At 39.0% G+C, this 22,616-nt stretch overlaps 1 protein-coding gene across 3 annotated transcripts in view; it reads left to right on the plus strand.

The window, feature by feature from the left end:
* Window positions 1-22,616, plus strand: part of LOC115525125 (prolylcarboxypeptidase) — a 76,862-nt gene that overhangs the window by 21,038 nt on the left and 33,208 nt on the right. The window contains exon 2 of one of the 3 annotated variants that reach the window (XM_030332122.1): window positions 11,424-11,544. The exons of the other annotated variants lie outside the window; for them this stretch is intronic. The gene's annotated coding sequence lies outside the window, so the exon portion shown is untranslated. The remainder of the gene's footprint in view (window positions 1-11,423; window positions 11,545-22,616) is intronic. 3 annotated transcript variants of the gene reach the window in all.

Consider the following 22,616-nt stretch of genomic DNA (forward strand, 5'->3'; position numbering starts at 1 on the left):
GTCTGCTGCTCATGTCTTCTGCCCAGTTTTTATTTGAATTATTCATTTTTTGGGTATTGAGTTGTATATGTTGGATACTAACCCTTTATCAGATGTATCATTTGCAAATATCTTCTCCCATTCAGTAGGTTGCCTTTTAGATTTGTTGATTATTTCCTTCACTGTGCAGAAGCTTTTTATTTTGATGTAGTCCCAATAGTTTATTTTTGCTTTTGTTTCCTTTACCATGGGAGACAAATCTAGAAGGATGTTCGTATGATTGATGTCAGAGAAATTACTGCCTGTGCTCTCATCTAGGATTTTTATGGTTTCAGGTATCACATTTAGGTTCTTAGTTCATTTTGAGTTTGTTTTTGTGTATGGTGTAAGAAAGTGGTCCAGTTTCATTATTTAGCATGTCGCTGTCCACTTTTCCCAATACCATTTGTTGAAGAGACTGTCTGTATCACATTGGGTATTCTTTCTGCCTTTGTTGAAGATTAATTGGCCATATAATCATGGGTTTACTTCTGGGCTCTCTGTTCTGTTTCATTGATATATGTGTCTGTTTTTTTGTGCCAGTACCATACTGTTTTGATTATTACAACTTTGTAGTATATCTTGAAATCTGGGATTGTGATACTTCCAGTTTTGTTACTCTTTTTCAAGATTGCTTTGGGTATTCAGAGTCTTTTTGTGGTTCCATATGAATTTTGAGATTATTCTAGTCTAGTTCTATGAAAAATGCTATTGGTATTTTGATAGAGATTGCAGTAAATCTGTAGATTGCTTTAGGTACTGTGGACATTTTAACAATATTTGTTCTCCCAGTTCACGAGCATGGAATATATTTCCATTTGTGTCATCTTCAAATTTCTTTCATCAGTGTTTTATAGTTTTCAGAGTACAGGTCTTTCACCTCTTTGTTTAAGGTGTTTTGTTTTATTTTTGAGAGAGAGTGAGATCTCTCTCTCAGAAGTGATCTCAGAAGCGTGAGATCATGACCTGAGCTGAAATCAAGAGTTGGACGTTTAACTGACTGAGCCACCCAGGCACCGTGTCACCATCTTAAGTTTATTACTAGTTTTTTTAAAAATTATTTTTGATACAATTTTAAATGAGACTGTTTTCTTAATTTCCCTTTCTGCGACTTCACTATTAGTATATTGAAATATGACAGATTTCTGTATATTGATTTTGTATCCTGTGACCTTACTGAATTCATTTATCAGTTTTTGTAGTTGTTTTGGTGGTCTTTAGGGTTTTCTATATGTAGTATCATGTCATCTGCAAATAGTAAAAGTTTTACTTCTTACCAATTTGGATGCCTCTTATTTCTTTTTGTTGCCTGATTGCTGTGGCTAGGGCTTCTAGTACTATGTTGAATAAAAGTGGTGAGAGTCAACGTTCTTGTCTTGTTTCTTACCTTAGGGGAAAAGTTTTCAGTTTTTCTCCCTTAAGTATGATATTAAATGTGGGTTTTTCTTATATGGCTTTTATTTTGTTGAGGTATGTTCACTCTAAACCTACTTTGTTGAGGATATTTATCATGGATGGATGTTGTACTTTGTCAAACTTTTTCTGCATTTTCTGTATGATCTTTGAAATGACCATGTGGCTTTTATCCTTTTTCTTGTTTCACGCTGATTGATTTGTGAATATTGAATCATTGTTGCCTTCTGGGAATAAATCCCACTTGATTGTAGTGAATTATTTTTTAAGTGTGTTGTTGGATTTGGTTTGCTAATATTTTGTTGAGGATTTTTGTATCCAAGTTCATCAAGAGCTTGGCCTATAGTTCTCTTTGTTTGTAGTGTCTTTATCAGGTTTTGGTATCAGGGTAATGCTGGTCTTGTAGAAAGAATTTGGAAGCTTTCCTTCCTCCTCTATTTTTTGGAATATTTTGAGAAGACTAGGTATTTAACTCTAAATGTTTGATAGAATTCACCTTTGAAGCCATCTGGTCCAGGACTTAACATTCATTTCTTCTTTATTCACCATCTTGTTTTTCTTCTCAGTGTTGATGTGTTTGCAAAGTAGCAGAGCTTATAATTGAGGTTTCCTGACTTAGACTGTATTTCTAAACATTAATGAGCAAAGCAGAATACTATAAGGGAGAAAATTTATTTCTTTTTTTATAGTCATGCATTTTGGGGCCAAACAAAAATGACTCTTTTAAAAACGGGGAGCTCTAAGAGGTACTAGGCTGTGGGATGAAAGTATTACTTGTGAATAGTTTACCTTCTCATTGTAGGCTGCTTGGATTATAGTTTTAAAGGGAGACAATGTCCTATTGTAAGTAGTTTTGGGAGATTATAATTATTACTCTTGAATAATTTCCTTCAGAATGTGCTGTTTGTTTTCCACGAACTTTGCTTTTTAAATGAAATAAACTTTTGAGGTGAAGATTTCCTTGGTTTTACTCTTTATGGCAATTCTCTTCTCTTATAGAAGATCCTTTATGTAAATTCTATCTTTCATTATTTTTACTGCCTTAATGAGAACAGAATTGCTCCTGGGGAAAATGTATTATCAAACTGCTTTTTAAGGTTTCCCAGGGGTCACATGCCAACTGTTGTGAAAACATTGCTATGGTTGTAATGTACTTTTATGCGTGTGTTTGTGTGTGTGTGTGTGTGTGTGTGTGTGTGTGTGTGTGTGTTTAATACCACAAAGTGTGGGCTGCCTGGGTGGCTCAGTTGGTTAAGTGTCTGATGTTGGCTCAAGTCATGATCTCGTGGTTCATGGCTTTGAGCTCTACGTTGGGCTCTGTGCTGACAGCTTGAAGCCTGGAGCCTGCTCCGGATTCTGTCTCCCTCTCCCTCTGCCCCTCCCCTACTCACACTCTTTCTTTCTGTCTCAAAAACAAGTAAACATTAAAAATATATACCACAATGTGTAATTACTGATGGCTATCAATCATCAGGGAGTATTTGGCATAATTCAATAAATTTTGAGCCTCTACTGTGGTCAGGGATTTATACAAACACTACCTTCTAGGGAAGATATTAATATTCCTTTTAAAGATGAGGCAACTAAGGTTCAGAGATGTGAAAAATGTACTGAAACTCATCTGGCTTGGAACGTGGCACAATTGGGTTTTCAACTCAGGACGTGTCAGGCAGCAAAGCTGTGCTCTTTCCACTGGAGAAGCAGCCACTCTGTAGGCCTGGGATTGTCCTGGAAAACTTTATGGAGGGGACACTTCTTAAATGAATACTTGGATGGATGGAGGATGAAGTAGGGAGTTTTCTGTAATGACGTGGGTAGGAAAATATTCCAAGCAGGGGAAAATTCACGTGCAGTAGCCTGGAGACTTGAGAAAGCATATTATGTCCAGTGGGTTTCTGAATTATGAAATAGGAGAGGGATAAGCAATGGAAGATGAGGTTGGAAAAGAGGTGGGCAGGGTCCCAGTAGAGGCATTATCATGTCCTCTGTGTTTGTCTTCATTGCAGCCTCCTATACCAGCAGTTAGTTAGATTGTGTTTCCTCTTTGCTGCTATAACGAACATCTTGTGCTACCTGGATTCATGATAGCATCCATTGTGTAGAAATAGTTTCTTTACTTGCTTGTCTCAACTGGGCTATGACCTCTTTTAGAGCAAAGACTGTGTCTTTTATCCTTGTGTCTGGTGTAGCCAGGCACATGCAGTAGGCAGTCAGGAAGTAGTGGGAGGATGAAAGGGCCTTGTCCTTGCTGAAGAGAGTCAGTATTGAGTTGGATTTTAACATGATAATTTTTGGATCTGTCCATATTTCCTGATGCTAACATACCTGATAGAAAGATAACATAGTGTCACTGGTAGACAAAAGGGGTGAGAGCAGAGTTAATTGGTTCAGGTAGGCTACTTGGTCCTCTGGTGTCACATTACACTTCTCACTTTTTCTTTCCAATTCAACTCAACAGTTATTGATGAAACAGTGCTGTACCCATTGTGCTTTGTGCTGTGGGGGTTCAGATGTGAGTAAGAGAGAGGAGGCAGACTGTTATTGAACATAGTAGTGGAAGTCTTAGCCTCTGCAATCAGACAACACAAAGAAATAAAAGGCATCCAAATCGGCCAGGAGGAGGTCATACTTTCACTCTTGGCAGATGACATGATATTATATATGGAAAACCCAAAAGATTCCACAGAAAAACTGCTAGAATCGATTCATGAATTCAGCAAAGTTGCAGGATATAAAATCAATGCACAGAAATCAGTTGCATTCCTATACACCAACAATGAAGTGACAGAAAGAGAAATCAAGGAATTGATCCCATTTACAGTTGCACAAAAAACATAAAATACCTAGGAATAATCTAACCAAAGAGGTGAAAAATCTATACACTGTAAACTATAGAAAGCTTTTGAAAGAAATTGAAGAAGACACAAAAAAAATGGAAAAAGATTCCATGCTCCGGCATAGGAAGAACAAATATTGTTAAAATGTCAATATTCCCCAAAGCAATCTACATATTCAATGCAATCCCTATCAAAGTAACACCAGCATTCTTCACAGAGCTAGAACAAATAATCCTAAAACTTGTATGGAACCAGAAAGGACCCCGAATAACCAAAGCAATCTTGAAAAAGAAAACCACAGCAGGAGGCATCACAATCCCAGACTTCAAGCTATACTCCAAAGCTGTAATCATCAAGACAGTATGGTACTGGCACAAGAACAGACACTCAGGTCAATGGAACAAAATAGAGAACCCAGAAATGGACCCACAAATGTATGACTAATCTTTGAGAAAGCAGGAAAGAATATCCAATGGAATAAAGACAGTCTCTTCAGCAAATGGTGCTCGAAAACTGGACGGTGACATGCAGAAGAATGAACCTGGACCAGCTTCTTACACCATACACAAAAATAAACTCAAAATGGATGAAAGACCTCAATGTAAGACAGGAAGCCATCAAAATCCTCGAGGAGAAAGCAGGCAAAAACCTCTTTGATCTTGCCCGCAGCAACTTCTTACTCAACACGTCCCTGGAGGCAAGGGAAACAAAAGCAAAAGTGAACTACTGGGACCTCATCAAAATAAAAAGCTTCTGCACAGCGAAGGAAACAATCAGCAAAACTAAAAGGCAACCGACAGAATGGGAGAAGATATTTGCAAATGACATATCAGATAAAGGGTTAGTATCCAAAATCTATAAAGAACTTATCAAACCCAACACCCAAAAAAAAACAAAGAATCCAGTGAAGAAATGGGCAAAAAACATGAATAGACACTTCTCCAAGGAAGACATCCAGATGGCCAACCAACACATGAAAACATGCTCCATATCACTCATCATCAGGGAAATACAAATCAAAACCACAATGAGATACCACCTCACACCTGTCAGAATGGCTAACATTAACAACTCAGGAAACAACAGATGTTGGCGAGGATGCGGAGAAAGAGGATCTCTTTTGCATTGTTGGTGGGAATGCAAGCTGGTGCAGCCACTCTGGAAAACAGTATGGAGGTTCCTCAAAAAACTAAAAATAGAACTACCCTACGACCCAGCAATTGCACTACTAGGCATTTATCCGTGGGATACAGGTGTTCTGTTTCGAAGGGACACATGCATCCCCATGTTTATAGCAGCACTATCAACAATAGCCAAAGTATGGAAAGAGCTCAAAGGTCCCTCGATGGATGAATGGCTAAAGAAGATGTGGTATGTATGTATATGTGTGTGTGTGTATATATATATATATATATATATATGTATATATGTATATGTGTGTGTGTGTATATATATATATATATATATAATATTATATATTACTCAGCAATCAAAAAGAATGAAATCTTGCCATTTGCAACTACATGGATGGAACTGGAGGGTATTATGCTAAGTGAAATTAGTCAGTCAGAGAAAGACAAAAATCATATGACTTCACTCATATGAGGACTTTAAGAGACAAAACAGATGAACATAAGGGAAGGGAAACAAAAATAATATAGAAACAGGGAAGGGGACAAAACAGAAAAGACTCATAAATATGGAGAACAAACTGGAGGGGTTGTGGGAGGGGGGATGGGCTAAATGGGTAAGGGGCATTAAGGAATCTACTCCTGAAATCATTGTTTCACTATATGCTAACTAATTTGGATGTAAATTTAAGAAATAAAAAAAGAAAAAAAAAAGAACAACAAAAAAGAGAAGGCAGTATGATGTGGTGGGAAAAGTCACCTTCATTAGAATTTCTGTGAAGAACAAATGAGAGAATGTACATTTAGGCCTTAGGTGCAGCCTTTGCACTCTTCACAGGCACAAGTGGGATTAATACACAATCGTTTGATCAACAGATTCTAACATCTTATTTAGGGTTAGTTTAGGTTTGGGTTAATAATAGTATACAGCAGGGATAGGATATGTGTCTATAAATAACTACCGTGAAAGAGTACATTTGAAAAATGTTATAAGAGAACTAAAATTACCAGAGAAGCACAAAGAAGGCAGGAAGGCCAAGGACTGCTTTGCGTAGAAAATGGCATTGAATAGAATCCCCTGGACCTCTTCACACAGTGACATAACTGATAGAAGGCTGTGGAGATTAAAGGCTTAATTAACTGTTACCTGCTCTGAGACCCCTTCTCTGACCATTGTATTAAAATTAGGTGTATCTCTGTATTCTGTTATGGTTTCTGAGTGTTTATTTGTGTCTTTGCTTATTTGTTGTCTGTTTCTATCATTAGACTATAAGCACTGTAAAGGCAGTGACCATATCTAGCTTGTCCACTGTTGTCTGTAGTACTTACCCATGGTAGGCACTCAAGAAATGCTTTTAAATGAATAAATGACTGTAACTACTCACTGTCACTTCTCTGTACATCCTATTAACTCTGGGAAGTTGTTATACAAGATGGTGACACAATGGCAAAAGCACCTGAAAGTAATCAAAGAAGCAACTTGGTCGTGTTTGAACTTGTCATTGTTCTGAGTTTTTTGGTTTCAGCTGAGGATATCCTTTTCCCTTTCCTTTATCTTTTTTACAGTGTCCTTATCACTCAGACCGGATGAATGCTGAAAACAATGAGTAGTCTATAGAGTGTATTTTTAAGTTGATGATTAAAGGTCTCTAGAGACCATTTTATAGTGAAATCGGGACTGAGAACTTTGATGCTGGAGTTCCCCAGGAAGAAGCTTAGGCAGCTACTTTTCTTCAGTTGCTTCCTTTTGTGGATGATTTTCATGTGAGGATTTCGTAAAGTTTAATATTTTGGAATGCTAAAAGCTTTTAAAATCTTGTATTATTCAATGTATTAAAAATAATTCATTTTAAAGCAATCTCTGAAAATGAATGCTATAGATTTTTGTTTCAATGGTTCTCACAGTGTGATTCACAGAAGATCCTCCATGGTGGAGGAGGAGATGCGTTTTAGCATGTGGTAACATTTGACAGAGGTAACAAGGTAAAGATTGTGGTCCCTGATGGCTTTTGTCTCATCAGAGGGGAACAGAGGCCGTAAAGTTTGAGAACTTCGGGGTCTCACTTTGTACAATTTCTTTAATTAGATTTTGGAGGAAAAAGGTGGAAATAGAATCTACTTTATTAACTTCCACTATTTACTAGGAGGAGCCTGATGGCCTTGGAAGTCTTGTATTAGTTTAGTGGGGATCTTACTATTTAGAATGCCCACAGTCAGGTTCAGTGCAGAATCAGTCATTAAAGAGCAGCAATGGTGGTTACACTGGTTTGGAAGACTTCATTTTGTTGATGGCTGTTGTGCATATACTGCTGATATTATACACTGGGCCCTTTTTCATTGTGACCTTTCCTGGGTGTATTATGATTTTGGAAAATGAACATTGTTATATGTGATATATGAAACAATTTAAAAGAGATCTGGGCTTGGGTGGCTAGTGGCTCAGTCAGTTAGGCTCCTGACTCTTCATTTTGACTCAGGTCATGATCTCATGGTTCGCGAGTTCAAGCCCTGTGTTGGGCTCAGTGTTGGCAGTACAGAGCCTGCTTGGGATTCTCTCTCTCCCCTCTCTCCCTGCCCCTACGCTGCTTGTTTCTCTCTCTTGAAATAAATAAATAAACTTAAAAAAAAAAAAAGAGAGAGATCTGGGTTAAAACTTAGCTTATTTATCAGTCTTGCAGTGATCTCTCATCTGGCCCTTTCAGTAGTAACCTTCTGTTTATTCTTTCTCCCTTTTTAAAAATCGTCTTCTCTAGGCCTGACTCAGCAGAATGGCTGGAGTGATCTCTTTAAGACATGGATGGGAACAAGTCTTAAAGCTTTTAGGGAAAGGGGAGGGGGCGGTGCCTGGATGGCTCAGTTGGTTAAGTGTCTGAGGTCAGATCAGATAATGATCTCATGGTTCATGGGTTTGAACCCTGCTTGGGGCTCTGTTTCAAATTCTGTGTCTCCCTCTCTGTCTCTCTCTCTGCCCCTTCTCTGTGCGCTTGCTCTCCCCCCCCCCCCCCCCCGTCTCTCAAAACAACAAACAAACAAACAAAAAAGCTCTTAGGGCTTCCCATTGCCGTTAATGTCAAATTTAAACTCCCTACCCTAAGCCTCATCCCATATTCTTCTCCCCCTTATTCACCATGCTCCAGACACTCTTGACGCCTTTCTGTTTCTATAACATGCTAAGTAAGCCCTTTCTGGCCTCTGAGCCTTTATATTTTCCATTCCTTCTTTCTGGAATTCTTCCCCTGGCTGGCTCCTTTAGGCTTTACCTTCAATGCCACTCTGTGGAGAATACTTGTGTGTTAGTTTCTTAGAGCTGTTGTAACAAACAGCTGTTTGTGTTAGTTTCTTAGAGCTGTTGTAACAATTCTGTTGTTGCCAGAATTGGTTTGTTTAGGGGGACCAAAGGGAGAATCTGTTTCATGCCTTTGCTAGTTTCTGCTGGTTGCTGGCAGTCCTTGGTGTTCCTTGGCTTGTAGCTGTGTAATTTCATTGTCTCCCTCTGTTGTCACATGGCTGTCTTTCTTTTATTCATCTGTACCTTTACATGGCATTCTCCTCTCTGTCTTTGTCTCTGTGTCTCTTCTCATTAGGACAGTAGTGTATTAGATTAAGGGTCATCTTGCTCCAGTATGACCTCATCTTAACTATTTACATCTACAATGACTCTATTTCCATAAAAATTCATATTCTGAGGTTCCAGGAAGGATATGAATTTTGGGGGGTTGAGGGAAACCCTATTCAACCCAACACACCTTTCCTGAACTCTTAATTTAAAGTAGGCTGTAGCAGTGGAGGAATATCTATGAACATACTCACAAATTATTTATTTCTGGCCGGTGGTGAGGAAGGCACTTCATTAGACTGCATTTCATGCATTTTACTAAATTCTGGGCACGCCATGCATGAGAGGAACATAATTGAACTAGGATGTGAATGGGATTATGAACATTTCAGAAAGTGTCATATGGGTAAGAAACAGGGTTGCTCTGTTGGAGAAGATCTGAGAAGTCATCACAGCCCTCTGCAGGAGGACCGTCCCTTCAGAGGAGGGGAAGTACAGAAGATTGAATGGTGTTACTTATACCACAGGCCTGTGGTCCTGTATGTGGAAAGCATGGTTTTGCCTTTTTAGGGGTAGGGCTGGGATATTTATTTTTTTACACTATAGCAGATACCAGCCTCCATCTCTCAGAAGTTCTGGGATGGTATACGATTATAACAGTGCTACCAGAAGAATATTTTGTGTGTACAGAAACATTTAGAACACTAGAGTATAGGGGCACCTGGGTGGCTCAATTAAGCGTCTGACTATGGCTCAGGTCATGATCTGGTGGTTTGTGGGTTCGGCCCCACTTCAGGCTCTGTGCTGACAGCTCAGAGCCTGGAGCCTGCTTTGGATTCTGCGTCTCCCTCTCTCTCTGCCCCAACCCTGTTTGCGCTCTCTGTCTCTCAAAAATGAATAAACATTAGAAAAAATTTTTTAAAGAACACTAGAGTATAAAGGAAGAAAAATGATGGTAATACATCATATTATATTTAACAAAGCAGGAAAATATTAACATGTAAAGCTTTGTTTGGTAATATACAGCATTATATAACTTTTATAAGATTATCATTGAAATACATATTGCATATATGAGTTCTGTCAAGATTTTTTACTCCATGAAATGGAATAAATATAACAGAGTTTAGATTCCCTTTCAAGTCAGCAAGTGGATTTCGATAGCATTTGTCTGTGGTGTAGAGGACCTCGTGGTTCTAGGTATTCATGTTTGTGTAGAGATCAGGGATGATCTCCGGTCTTTTTACCCCTGTCCTTCTGTCAGCTTCTTTATGGAATTCCCATCCTAGTTTTATATAGCTGTTAAATGTCTCTACTCCTACTCCTGGGTTGTGGATCTCTGCTGAAGCAAACCTACAACTAGGCAGATTGCTATCTATGCCTGCAAATTCAGCCTCCACCTCAGGGACCCTTAGGAGGCCTAAGCATCAGTTCCTTCTTCCATGTCACACTTTTACCTCTATCTTCAAATCATTGAAACACTATGCCCTGTCCCCTACTTCACTGATTAAGAAACTAAGTTGCTGTGTAACAGGCATTTTAGCTAGAACCCCTTCAGTTTCTTCCCTTTCCACCTAGAAATGTAACTCCTCCTGCAGCCATCTGTTTCTCAGTGAAGGAGAGGTTCTTCCTCCTGTCCAAGTCAAATCCCTCCATCTGTGCTGTTGACCGCATTCTGTCTTGCCTCCTCAGACTCCCCCTGCATCATGATATGCCTCCTTGTATATATAGTTTCAACTGTTTTGTCTAATCATGTGCTCTTGGCCATGATACTTCTATTGTGTTTCTTCCTTCTTTATAAAACTCTGTTGTTCAATAAGTGTATCTTACACATTGATCAGATCAACATTTTGTAGCATATTTGGGTTTACCAAATACCAGTATGCTGCTGAATGAGCCGTTATGATATACATTTTACAGGAAACTGTCATTCAGGTTAGGTAACTGTGCACTGGCTGAGAACCACACCTTTAAATTCTTTCCAGTCCTGAAAATTGTGACTATAACCCTGTCACAAGGTCAGGTATATTTTAGGTTATATACTTCAGAAGAATGCTTATTAGTTTTCCCCCTGCCCCTACACCCAGATGCTGGTCTATTGTCTATATTAATTTCATACTTCTTTATCTTCCTGTTTGTACTCTCAGCAGAGGGCATGCAGTTCCTGTGTCCTCAGCATCCTGGGTAAGGCTAAACTATTGTGAATTGGTTTTAGATTTTATGCTTGGGTCAAAAGGCACAGCCACTTACAGTGTTCTGCAACTCTTCCAAAGCCAATAGTAGACTCATGCAGTAAATGAGCCTGCACAAACTTCACTCTTGGGCACTTTGATCTCCATTCTCTTTGCTTTGAACCATGCTGTTCTCTGAAGCCCCGTTGGGTCTAATTTTACACCAATAGCAGAGCTAGGATGTATGCATGCAATCATTCATTCTCTGTATATTCACTGATGTTCTTTTATGTGCTAGACATTATACAAGTCCCTGGACATTTAGTGGACAAACCAGACAAGTCTCTGCCTCATTAAGGCTGTTTCCAGTGAACCAGTTTCATTCAATGTTGGTTTAGAGATGCAAGCTCAGATTTCAGGTAAGTTTCTCTTTATAGGAAGATTTTCATTGCTATATCTGGAGGCAGCCTGATGAATATAATCTGATCTCTCATTTCTTCCCCTCATAAACTGTATACCTCCTGCCATAAAACAACAACAGTTCTTGAATAGGCTTGTTCTGCACAGCTTACCTTGTTTGCTTTACTTGAAATGCTCTTCTGTTTCTTCTGTACCTGAAAAAATCTTGTTACTCTTCAGAGTTAAGCTTGGATATTACCTCTGTGGTAAAGCCTTGCATGATTGCCTCAGGCAGGATGGTAACTACCTCTTGTGAGCTCCCATAGCCCTTTGTAGAACTTAACTACACCATCCTGTGATTGTTTATTAGCATGTTCACCACTTTTGTTAAATTCAAAACTTGACAGATGGAATTGTATCTTAGTTCTCTTTCCTTAATGCCTATCATTTAATGAGTACTCAATACATATATTTATTTTTTATTTTATAGAGGGAGAGAAAGCACAAGTGGTGGAAAGGGGTAGAGGGAGAGAGAATCTAAGCAGGCTCCCTGCTCAGCATAGAGCCTGACACAGGACTCGATCTCATGATCTTATGATCCTGACCTGAGCTGAAATCAAGAGTTGGGCGCTCAACCAACTGACCTACCCAGGTGCCCTTCAGTACATATTTTTGAATGAAAGAAAATCTAATACAGATGTGATTTAGTACAGTATAATTTCCATATGATTATAGTGAAATAGAAATATAAACATATATACATATACATGTATCTTGGAGGAAATCTTAAATGTTTACAAGTCTATTTTGTTGATTATCCTATACATATAGAAAAATGCACCATTCTAATTCTAGAATCCCCTTATTCTCTTTTAGTGTCACTTTCCCCCTACAAGAGTAACCACTATTCTGATTTTTAAAAGCATGAATTTTTGAACCCTTACTTTAAAAAGGATGATGAATGCCATATTTAAATTATGTGACTATATCTTTATTTTAAAAAGATAGATTTCGGGTGCCTCGGTGGCTCAGTCAGTTAAGCGTCTGACTTCGTCTCAGTTCATGATCTCACGGTTCGTGGGTTCGAGCCCCACGTTGGGCTCTGCACTGATAGCTCGGAGCCTGGAGCCTGCTTCGGATTCTGTGTCTGCCTCTCTCTCTGCCCCTCCCCCTCTTATGCTCTGTCTCTCTCAAAAATAAACATTAAAAAAAATAAAATAAAAAGAGTTTTAAAATAATTGGCATCACTATATCTCATTTAAGAGTTTGGACTTGAGATCTAATCTGAAATGTTATGAATCTAGTGTATAAAACTTAATAGGCTCTCCCACTACTTATACAACAGCGCCCTCTGACTGTGTAATATTTCCTAAAATGTATGTATTTAGTAATCACAGTAATACTTTCTAATTTGAGAGCTTAAGCTGTGGCCAGGTAACTCTAGTGGTACAAAGCTTCCTAAAGCCATTGGGAGTTGATCATGTGATTACTGATCATCTGATGCTTGCACAAAGTTAGTCAACAGATGATGCCAGAATTGTTGTCTGATCCAACACTTAACTGTTTTTTGACAAAACATGTTTCTTTTTTTTTACCCCCAAAGTCTTAGAGTTCTTTTTAGGTAAGTAGTATTTTTTTTTAATTATTTTTTAATAATAAAATTTAAATCCAAGTTAGTTAACATATAGTGTAATAATGATTTCAGGGATAGAATTTAGTGATTCAGCACTTCCATATAACACCCAGGCTTGTGCTCTCCTTAAATGCCCATTGCCCATTTAGCCCATTCCTGCACCCAACACCCCACCAGCAACCCTCAGTTTGTTCTCTATATTTAAGAGTCTTTCATGGTTTGTCTCCCTCTCTGTTTTTATATTATTTTTGCTTCCCTTCCTTGTGTTCATCTGTTTTGTTTCTTAAATTCCTATGAGTGATATCATATGATATTTGTCTTTTTCTCAGTGACTTATTTTGCTTAGTATAATACATTCTAGTTCCATCCATGTTGTTGCAAATGGCAGGATTTCATTCTTTTTGATCGCTGAGTAATATTCCAGTGTGTGTGTGTGTGTGTGTGTGTGTGTGTGTGTGTGTACCACATCTTCTTTATTCATTTGTCAGCTGATGGACATTGGAGCTCTTTCCATATTTTGGCTTTTGTCAATAGTGCTGCTATAAACATTGGGATGCATGTGGCCCTTTGAATCAGCACTCCTGTATCCTTTGGATAAACATCTAGTAGTGCAGGGGTGCCTGGGTGGCTCAGTCGGTTAAGCATCCGACTTTGGCTCAGGTCATGATCTCGTGGTTCGTGAGTTCAAGCCCCGTGTTGGGCTCTGTGCTGACAGCTTGGAGCCTAGAGCCTGCTTTGGATTCTGTGTCTCCCTCTCTCTCTGCCCCTCCTTTGCTCATGCTCATGCTCTCTCTCAAAAATAAATAAACATTAAAAAAGTTAAAAAAAATACCTAGTAGTGCAATTGCTAGGATGTAGGTAATTCTATTTTTAATTTTTTGAGGGACCTCCACACTGTTTTCCAGAGTGGCTGCACCAGCTTGCATTCCCACCAGCAGTGCAAAAAGAGATCCTCTTTCTCCGCATCCTCACCAACATCTGTTTTTGACTGAGTTGTTAATTTTAGCCATCCTGACTGGTGTGAGGTGGTATCTCATTGTGGTTTTGATTTGTATTTCCCTGATGATGAGTGACGTAGAGCATATTTTCAAAAACATGTTATTTCTTGATTTACTGTAATGTTTTAGGTGTTTCAAGGGCAGGATATCTCCACCTCTGTGTTAGTAGTAGAGCAGAGAGCATTTTGTTTTTGTAGAATTTTGGTAATTTAGAATGCGTTTCCCCCTTGAGGCATACAGTACTTGGTCAGAGGAAAAGGGAGTAACTGAGCACTGCGCAGTTATTGGAGAGGGTGCATGAATCCATTTTCTTGCCAAGCATATATTGTTTTCTCAAATGTAATTAGATGCTGTTGTGTATTCATTTATACCAGTATTAAATTTATATTAGCTTCTCCTGTATATTTTCTCAAGCAGTGACTATTAAATAGAGCATGTATGAAAATTCTAACATTAACAAGGGGGCTTCATACATAAAAATGTGAGGAGCCACTGATTAGAAGAATTGAACTATATTCATTCAATGATTATTTATTAAAAAAATATATTTTTTAAGTGGGGCCCCTGGGTGGCTCAGTCAGTTAAGTGTCCTAATTTGGCTCAGGTCATGATCTCACAGTTCATGAGTTTGAGCCCTGCGTCGGGCTCTGTGCTGACAGCTCAGAGCCTGGAACTTGCTTTGGATTCTGTGTCTCCCTCTTTCTTTGCCCCTCCCCTGCTCACACTCTGTCCCTCTCTCTCTCTCTCTCTCTCAAAAACAAACATTAAAACATTTATGAAATATCTTTTTTTAATGTTTATTTTTGAGAGAGAGAGAGAGAGAGAGAGAGAGAGAGAGAGAATGAGAGCACACATGCAGGGAGTGGCAGAGAGAAAGATAGACTGAGGATCCAAAGGGGGCTCTGCACTGACAGCACAGAGCCCAATCCAGGACTAAAACTCATGAACCATGAGTTTATGATCTGAACTGAAGTCAGACACTTAACCAGTTGAGCCATTCAGGTGCCCTAAAGTATCGGTCTTTTAAAAAAATATTTATTTTGAGAGAGAGGAGGGGATGCATGAGCTGGGGAGGGACAGAGAGAGAGAGAGAGAGAGAGAAAGAGAGAGAGAGGAAGAGAGAGAATCCCAAGCAGACTCTGCACTCTTGGTGAAGAGCCTGATGTGGGGCTTGATCTCATGAACTGCAAGATCATTACCTCAGCCAAAATTGAGAGTCAGATGCTTAACCGACTGAGCCACCCAGGTGTCACTAAAGCATCTGTCTTATACAGGTACACTGTGGTAGCTATTGTGTTCTTGCCTTTCTGACTATCCATTTATGAATATAGGAGACCAGATGGTCTAACTTTTTTCTACAGTGGACTCTCCCATATCACCCCTTTTCTATACTTCTCCCCATGTCATTTTCTCTTTAAATAATTTATTTCTAATTGTTTCCTTTTTAAGATTAGGAGTAGGTTACCAAAAAAGTATGGAAGGGGGGAATACAATTCTCTCTCCTGGTTAATATGCACAGAAGGATGTGTGCAGAACAGTGTCTTATTATACAGAATGATGATTTCATTTGAAGGGTATGTCTGAGGAAATTTCCACTTTCCTTGTTAAAATGGAAACTAGACCTGCAAAGGATGGCAATGAAGAGAACATCCCTGTGGGAAGGGAAGGACAATCCTGTCACTTAGACTCACCTTCCTCTTGGAGGGACTTGGACCATTTCCTTTGTCATCACCACAATATCCTCAAGGAATATTGATCTTGTTTTAGCTTGGGCTACCTCCTGTATGAGGGATAACTTAACTTAGTAGGATTCCACTTGTAGATATCCAGCCTTCTTCGGGTACAGACCCATGGCCTGCCTAAGCCTTACCTTCCAGATTTTGGTTCCTTCTTTGAAAACCTGTGTCTTTCCAACATGAAGGTGTCTACCCTTTCAGGAGAGATCAACCTTGCCTAGAAACAATGTGTCTCCATTTAGGAACTCTAACAGAATATTATGCCATGGTTCCAAAATTAATACAGGACATACACATCAAGTGGAAGAAAGGGGGTCTTATTTCATTTTAGCATCTTTGGATTAGAATTGGAAACCAGAGAGCCCTCTTTTTTTTTTTTTTTAATTTTTTTTTTTCAACGTTTATTTATTTTTGGGACAGAGAGAGACAGAGCATGAACGGGGGAGGGGCAGAGAGAGAGGGAGACACAGAATCGGAAACAGGCTCCAGGCTCTGAGCCATCAGCCCAGAGCCTGACGCGGGGCTCGAACTCACGAACCGCGAGATCGTGACCTGGCTGAAGTCGGACGCTTAACCGACTGCGCCACCCAGGCGCCCCCAGAGAGCCCTCTTTTAAGGTACTTTTGTTTATTGGAGGTATGAGTCCATTTTTTTTTTCCTGTATATCTCTGAGTATACTTTTCATACCTTTAGTAAAATTTCAATTAGCTATGATCATATATCTGGGTGCATAAATAAAACTGTGTACTATGTTTTCTAAAATGAAAGGCTATTGTATAAGAGTTAATGTAATTTAAAAAATTTTTTTATTTTATTTTTTTGAAAAAGAGAGAGAGGCAGAGGGAGAGGGAGAAAGAGAATCCCAAGCAGGCTTCACGCTCTACACGGAGCCTGACTCCAGGCTTGATCTCACAATCATGAGATCATGACCTGAGCTGAAATCAAGAGTCTGATGCTTAACTGACTGAGCCACCTAGGCATCTCTGTGATTTTGTTTTTTATTAGTGACTAATTAAATGGGTTGAAAACAGTAATAGTAACAATTTTTGAGTCAGGCTGGTGAAAAGACCAATATTCCAAATATTCTTCACTTTAACCATTAGTAAATGGCTGGAGGATATGTCCTTCATTTTACAAATTTGGAGAAAGCTAGTATAGTGTCTCCTGCTTAAGGTTGACATTGGTAGCTCTCTCTGCAGTAGTATGTTACAGCGAAAAATCAGACTGGGTTTCTTTGGAGGTAGGATTGGGTAGGGGATAAAAACACATGAAAAACTTGTATTTGATTTTTATTTTTTAGTTATGTTATCGTGTGAGAGTATTCTGACCTCTCTGAGTGTCGGCAACCTTTTTGTAAGACTGGTGTAATGAAAGTGCCCCTAGAGCTCCACTGGGAAGATGGTGATATGATCTGTATAAAGAAAGCCCCAGCATGGTGCCAGAGACGTAGTTGGTGCTCTGTGTGATTTACTTTCCTTTCTCCCCTGCATCCCCAAATTGCCATCCAAATTGTTGGTGACAGGTATAATGTTCTAATAGGCTCTTCTGGATGTGAACTTTATTCTTTGAACAGTTTTAAAGTCCAATAGTTATTTTTGCCACAATAAATTTTACTTAAAGGATATTCTCTTTGTTCCTTCTTGCCTACACATTCTTATGGATTTCTTTCTTATCTACAAGGTGGAGGGAAGTATCTCTTGAAAACTATTGGGACCACATTTTAGAAAGAACTGCTGTATGTGACTAGAGGTGTGTTTGCTTTTTGAGTTCATGCTTTGTTGCTTTTACAGCACTATTATCTATTTTAGTTATTTCAGTAAACCAAATTGCAAAAATAATTAAAACCTCTAGTTCTGCCTCCAACTTGTGACCTTGGTCAAGTCACTTGACCTCTTTGAGCCCAGTTTCTTCAATTGAACACAGATCAAATGATTTCTAAAGCCCTTGTTCCCTTTCATGCTGTGATTTATGAAATCTCTTTATTCAGGAGCAGAGCTGAAAGTGGCATGTGGATCCTAGTTCTCAACGGCAGAGGGCACACGGCCCCTAGTGTGCTGGGCCGTTAGGTATTGGAAACATTCTACAGTTTTGTAGCCTGAAGTTGATATTCTTGAAGCTAGGAAAAGCCAAGAAAAGTGTAAACTAATATTTTGCAAACAGGATTTCATAGCCTGTTTCTAGCTATTTAATATTTAGGTGAAACACTAAAAAAGTAGGAGATTTCAACATTCCAAGGGTACTTCCTATAATTAAGTGAAGAGCTTTAGAGTTTTGTTTTGTTTTGTTTTGTTTCTGAAGAGCTTTATCCTTTCCCTCCCCCTTATTTACCCCATCTAAGTACCCCATGCTTAGGATTGGTTTCCAAATGGGATGGAGAGGAGAACTAACAATTATTAAGTACTTATTATACATTAGAAACTATACCTGGTACTTTAGGTACACTTTCTCTAATCATCACAGCAATCCTTTATTTTATTTTATTTATTTATTTTAATTAAAATAATTTATTTTATTTTATTTTTATGTTTTTAAATTTTTTAATGTTTATTTTTGAGAGAGACAGACAGACAGAATGTGAGCCGGTGAGGGGTAGAGAGAGGGAGACACAGAATCCTAAGCAGGCTCCAGGCTCTGAGCTGTTAGCACAGAGCCTGATGTGGGGCTCGAACCCACGAACCATGAGATCATGACCTGAGTGAAGTTGGGCACTTAACCGACTGAGCCACCCAGGTGCCCCTAAAATAACTTTTTTTTAAATCTTTATTTGAGAGGGAGACAGAGTGTGAATGGGGGGAGGAACAGTGAGAGAGGGAGACACAGAACTCGAAGCAGGCTCCAGGCTCTGAGCTGTCAGCACAGTGCCCAAAACAAAGGCTCGGATCCATGAACCGTGAGATTATGACATAAGCCAAAGTTGGACACTTAACTGACTGAGCTACCCAGACACTCCAGCAATCCTTTAAATTGTGTTATCCTTATTTTATATAGGAAGATACTGGGCTCAGAAAGGTTAAGTGACTTGCCTGAGGCCTCACAGTAGAGATTCAAGTTTAGGTCTATTAATTTGCAAACCTGCTTTCTCTACCTGAGTTCTTCCCTTCTCTTCCTAATCTAAATAGTTAGGGATGAATTGCTCACAGCAGTAGTGGCCAGACAGTGGTCACACATGGAAGTTGGCTTTCTCTGGTTCTAAAGTTTTTGTGGCCCTTGTAATTCTACATGGTTTCAAATTTCAAACCTTTAGACTGGATTATTGAAATACGTTTTTTTGTGGGCTACTTTTTAAGGGTACAACAATATCTCATTTTACAAGAAGCAGAATAATCTTTGAGAATCGCATGGTAAGGTGTCTTGTTAGAGAGACATGTACCTACTTTCTTTAAGTCCAGCACAGCCAGTCTTTTCTTTTTTGGTGAAACAGATGATGGTTTTTCCTTTTGAGCTTCAAATGATGAAGTTGGCTTGTATTTGGGGACCATGTTGGGTGGTAATGCACATCTTTAAACACCAGAATCTCATTCAGAATGGTGAGATGTTTATAGTATTAGAGGTATTCTGAAACCTAGATCAAGAGAAGGAATAGCAGATTCATGTTCCATTTTGTGGCTTAGGCTAACTTAGTCATTGTTAAAACTTCAGCTGTACACCTCAATCACTTGGAGGGCTTGTTAAAACACAGACTACTGGGTTCTACCATCCACAATTTCTGATTCAGTAGTTCTGGGATTTAGCCAGAGCATTTGCATTTTTAACAGATTCCCAGGTGATGCTGATGCTGACTTGTAGGGACCTCACATGGAGGAGCGCTATACTTACTGAATGGAGGCAAGTGGAATCACTTGTCTATCTTCCCTCCATTGTCTGTTTCTCTTGCTATCTTTTATTTTTAGGCTGAGTGGGTATAGTTGAATTAGTTTATTTGTCTTTAATTTTCTTAATGTTTATTTATTTTTGAGAGAAAGAGAGAGACAGAGGACAAGTGGAGGAGGGGGAGAGAGAGGGAGACAGAATCTGAAGTAGGCTCCAGGCTGTGCTGTCAGCATAGAACCCGATGCAGGGCTTGAACCCACAGGCTGTGAGCTCATGACCTGAGCCGAAGTTGGACACTTAACTGACTGAGCCATCCAGGCGCCCCTAGTTTAAATTAAATGTAGGGGTTGTGGCTCAGCCAACACTTTATCCCATTGCTTAACTTACTTCTTGGTCCAGAACGAGAACTTGGCCATTCAATAGATGCTGGTTGAATGAGTGATTGATTATATATGTTGAATTAACATACATAATGCTACTGGTTTTTAGCACATGGACATCATTATTATAAACCTGTTCTATACAAACTGTTTCTTTTCCTGAGGGAGGCCATCTTTAGATTAGAATAGCTTATGTATTAGGACTATATATAGTAATGATCATGGACATCAGGAGGTATGCAATTTAGTGCAGTTTTGAGAAACTTGCCTTTTGGGACCTCTGGTATGAATGTGAAGTAGGTATGTGTGTGTAGATGGAGCTGGGTTATGGAGTCCCATCTGTTTTAGAATGGCCTACGGAAGTCTTGCAGAGCCTGGTTTAGGCTGGACAGGCTGGAGCAGCTCTGGATCACTGGGTCTGCCTCAGACCAGATGCAGCATTTTCACTTCTGTGTCTCCCAAGTACTAGAGAAATTCATCTCCGTGATCCTTTTTTTAAAAGTTAATTAATTAATTAATTTATTTATTTAGAGAGAGAGAGAGAGAGAGAGAGTACATGTGCATGGAGGAGGGGCAGAGAGGGAGAGATTGAGAATCCCGAGCCAGCTCCACACTGTCAGCACAGAGCCCATAGGGCTCGAACTCATGAATCGTGAGATCATGACCTGAGCCCAAATCAAAAGTCGAATGCTTAACCCACTGAGCTACCCAGTTGCCTCTGGCCCTATGATCCTAAAGGCTCAGTGGGCCTCTGTACTGTGGGATAACACTGTAAATTCAGGTAGATTGCGCATGAATCTTGCCATGTTGTAGGATTTGATAATTATATTTTAAATGGTGAGTTTATTAAGTGAAAGGTTAAAAAAATCCCCAAAATTTAAAGTTCACTTAAAAAAAACCTTTTTTTAAAAAGTTTTATTTATTTTTGAGAGAGAGAGAGACAGAGCGTGAGCAGGGGAGGGGCAGAGAGAGAGGGAGACACAGAATCTGAAGCAGGCTCCAGGCTCTGAGCTGTCAGCACAGAGCCTGATGCGGGGCTCAAAGCCACAAATTGTGAGATCATGACCTGAGCCGAAGTCAGGAGCTCAACCGACTGAGCCACTCAGGCACCCCCTAAAGTTCATTTTTTTTAATGTTTATTTATTTTTGAGAGAAAGAGAGAGTGCAAGTGGGGGAAGAATAGAGAGAGAGAGATACACAGAACCTGAAGCAGGCTCCAGGCTGTGCTGTCAGCACAGAGCCCAATGCAGGGCTTGAATTCATGAACCGTGAGATCATGACCTGAGCCGACTGAGCCACCCAGGCGCCCCTAAAGTTCATTTTAAGCTTGAAATTATTATGTCATTTTTATCATTTTTGACACGTTTTATACACGTTTTAAAGTCTCAGTGTGTATTTTGTCTCTTTCAGCATAGATTAAAATTTCTTCCTTTAAATTCATCTTACTTTTTTTGCGTTGAAATATTTTCAAGTAAATTGCAGACAGCATGACATTCTATCTCTAAATCCTTCAATATACAGGTGTAAAAAGTAAAAACATTTACTTATGCAGCCACAATATGATCACCCCTAACAAAATTAACAAGTTATTAGATTCTTCTAATACCTAGTCCATATTCACATTAACCTAATTGTCCTAATTATCATTTGTATCATTTGTTCAAACTAGGATACAATCTGGAATCATGCATTGCATCTGGTTATTTTGTTCCTTAAATTTTGTTTAATCTAATTTATTTATCATGACTTGCCTTACCATTGTCTTATCGCACATTTGGATTTGTCCAACTGCTTATTCAGAGTGCCTTTCGCTTGTTCTACACTGTGTATTTCCTGGAAACAGGAAATTAGATCCATAAGAAATTAGATCTAAAGGGTGGAAAAAGATACAAGTTGAACATTTTGGGCACGATTTTATCATAGGTGAAGTTTGCTTTGTGTTGTACCACGTGAGGAGGTGCATAATCTGTGCCTGCCCCACTGTTAGTGATGCTAATTTTCATCACTAGATTGAGGTGATGGCAGCCTGATTCTTCCATTGTAAAGTTCCATTTTGTCCTGGTGACAAGAGAGCACTCTCCATGATATTACTCTGGCACTAAGATGAATCTTCATTTCCCTGTCATTTATTCTCCTAATGTTTTTAACACCATGTGGTAATTCTTGCCTGAATCAGTAACTTCATAAGGGTTTGCAAAACTGTCATTTTTCTAATTCTGTCATTCCTTCTGCATTAGCTGACATTTAATTAAACAGAGGTCTTTTTCATTAACTGGGACTATTTGGTACCTTGAAACACAATTCTATTGGAAACCCAGGTTAAATATTGAGTTCTTTTTTGTATTCCCAATTTCTAAATTAGGAGTTGGTTTAATAAATACCTTAAATGGTGGCATATGACCATATGTATTTGTTTCCTTTTTGATATCCATCTGAACTAGTAGATTTTTGTGAATTGAATGCTTCAATCAGCTACAATCATTATTCTTTATATGTTCAACTTGTTTTATATTCAGTTTGTTAAAACAAGCCAAT

The sequence above is a fragment of the Lynx canadensis genome, chromosome D1 (genome assembly GCF_007474595.2).
Source record: "Lynx canadensis isolate LIC74 chromosome D1, mLynCan4.pri.v2, whole genome shotgun sequence".
In the NCBI taxonomy this organism is placed as follows: domain Eukaryota; kingdom Metazoa; phylum Chordata; class Mammalia; order Carnivora; family Felidae; genus Lynx; species Lynx canadensis.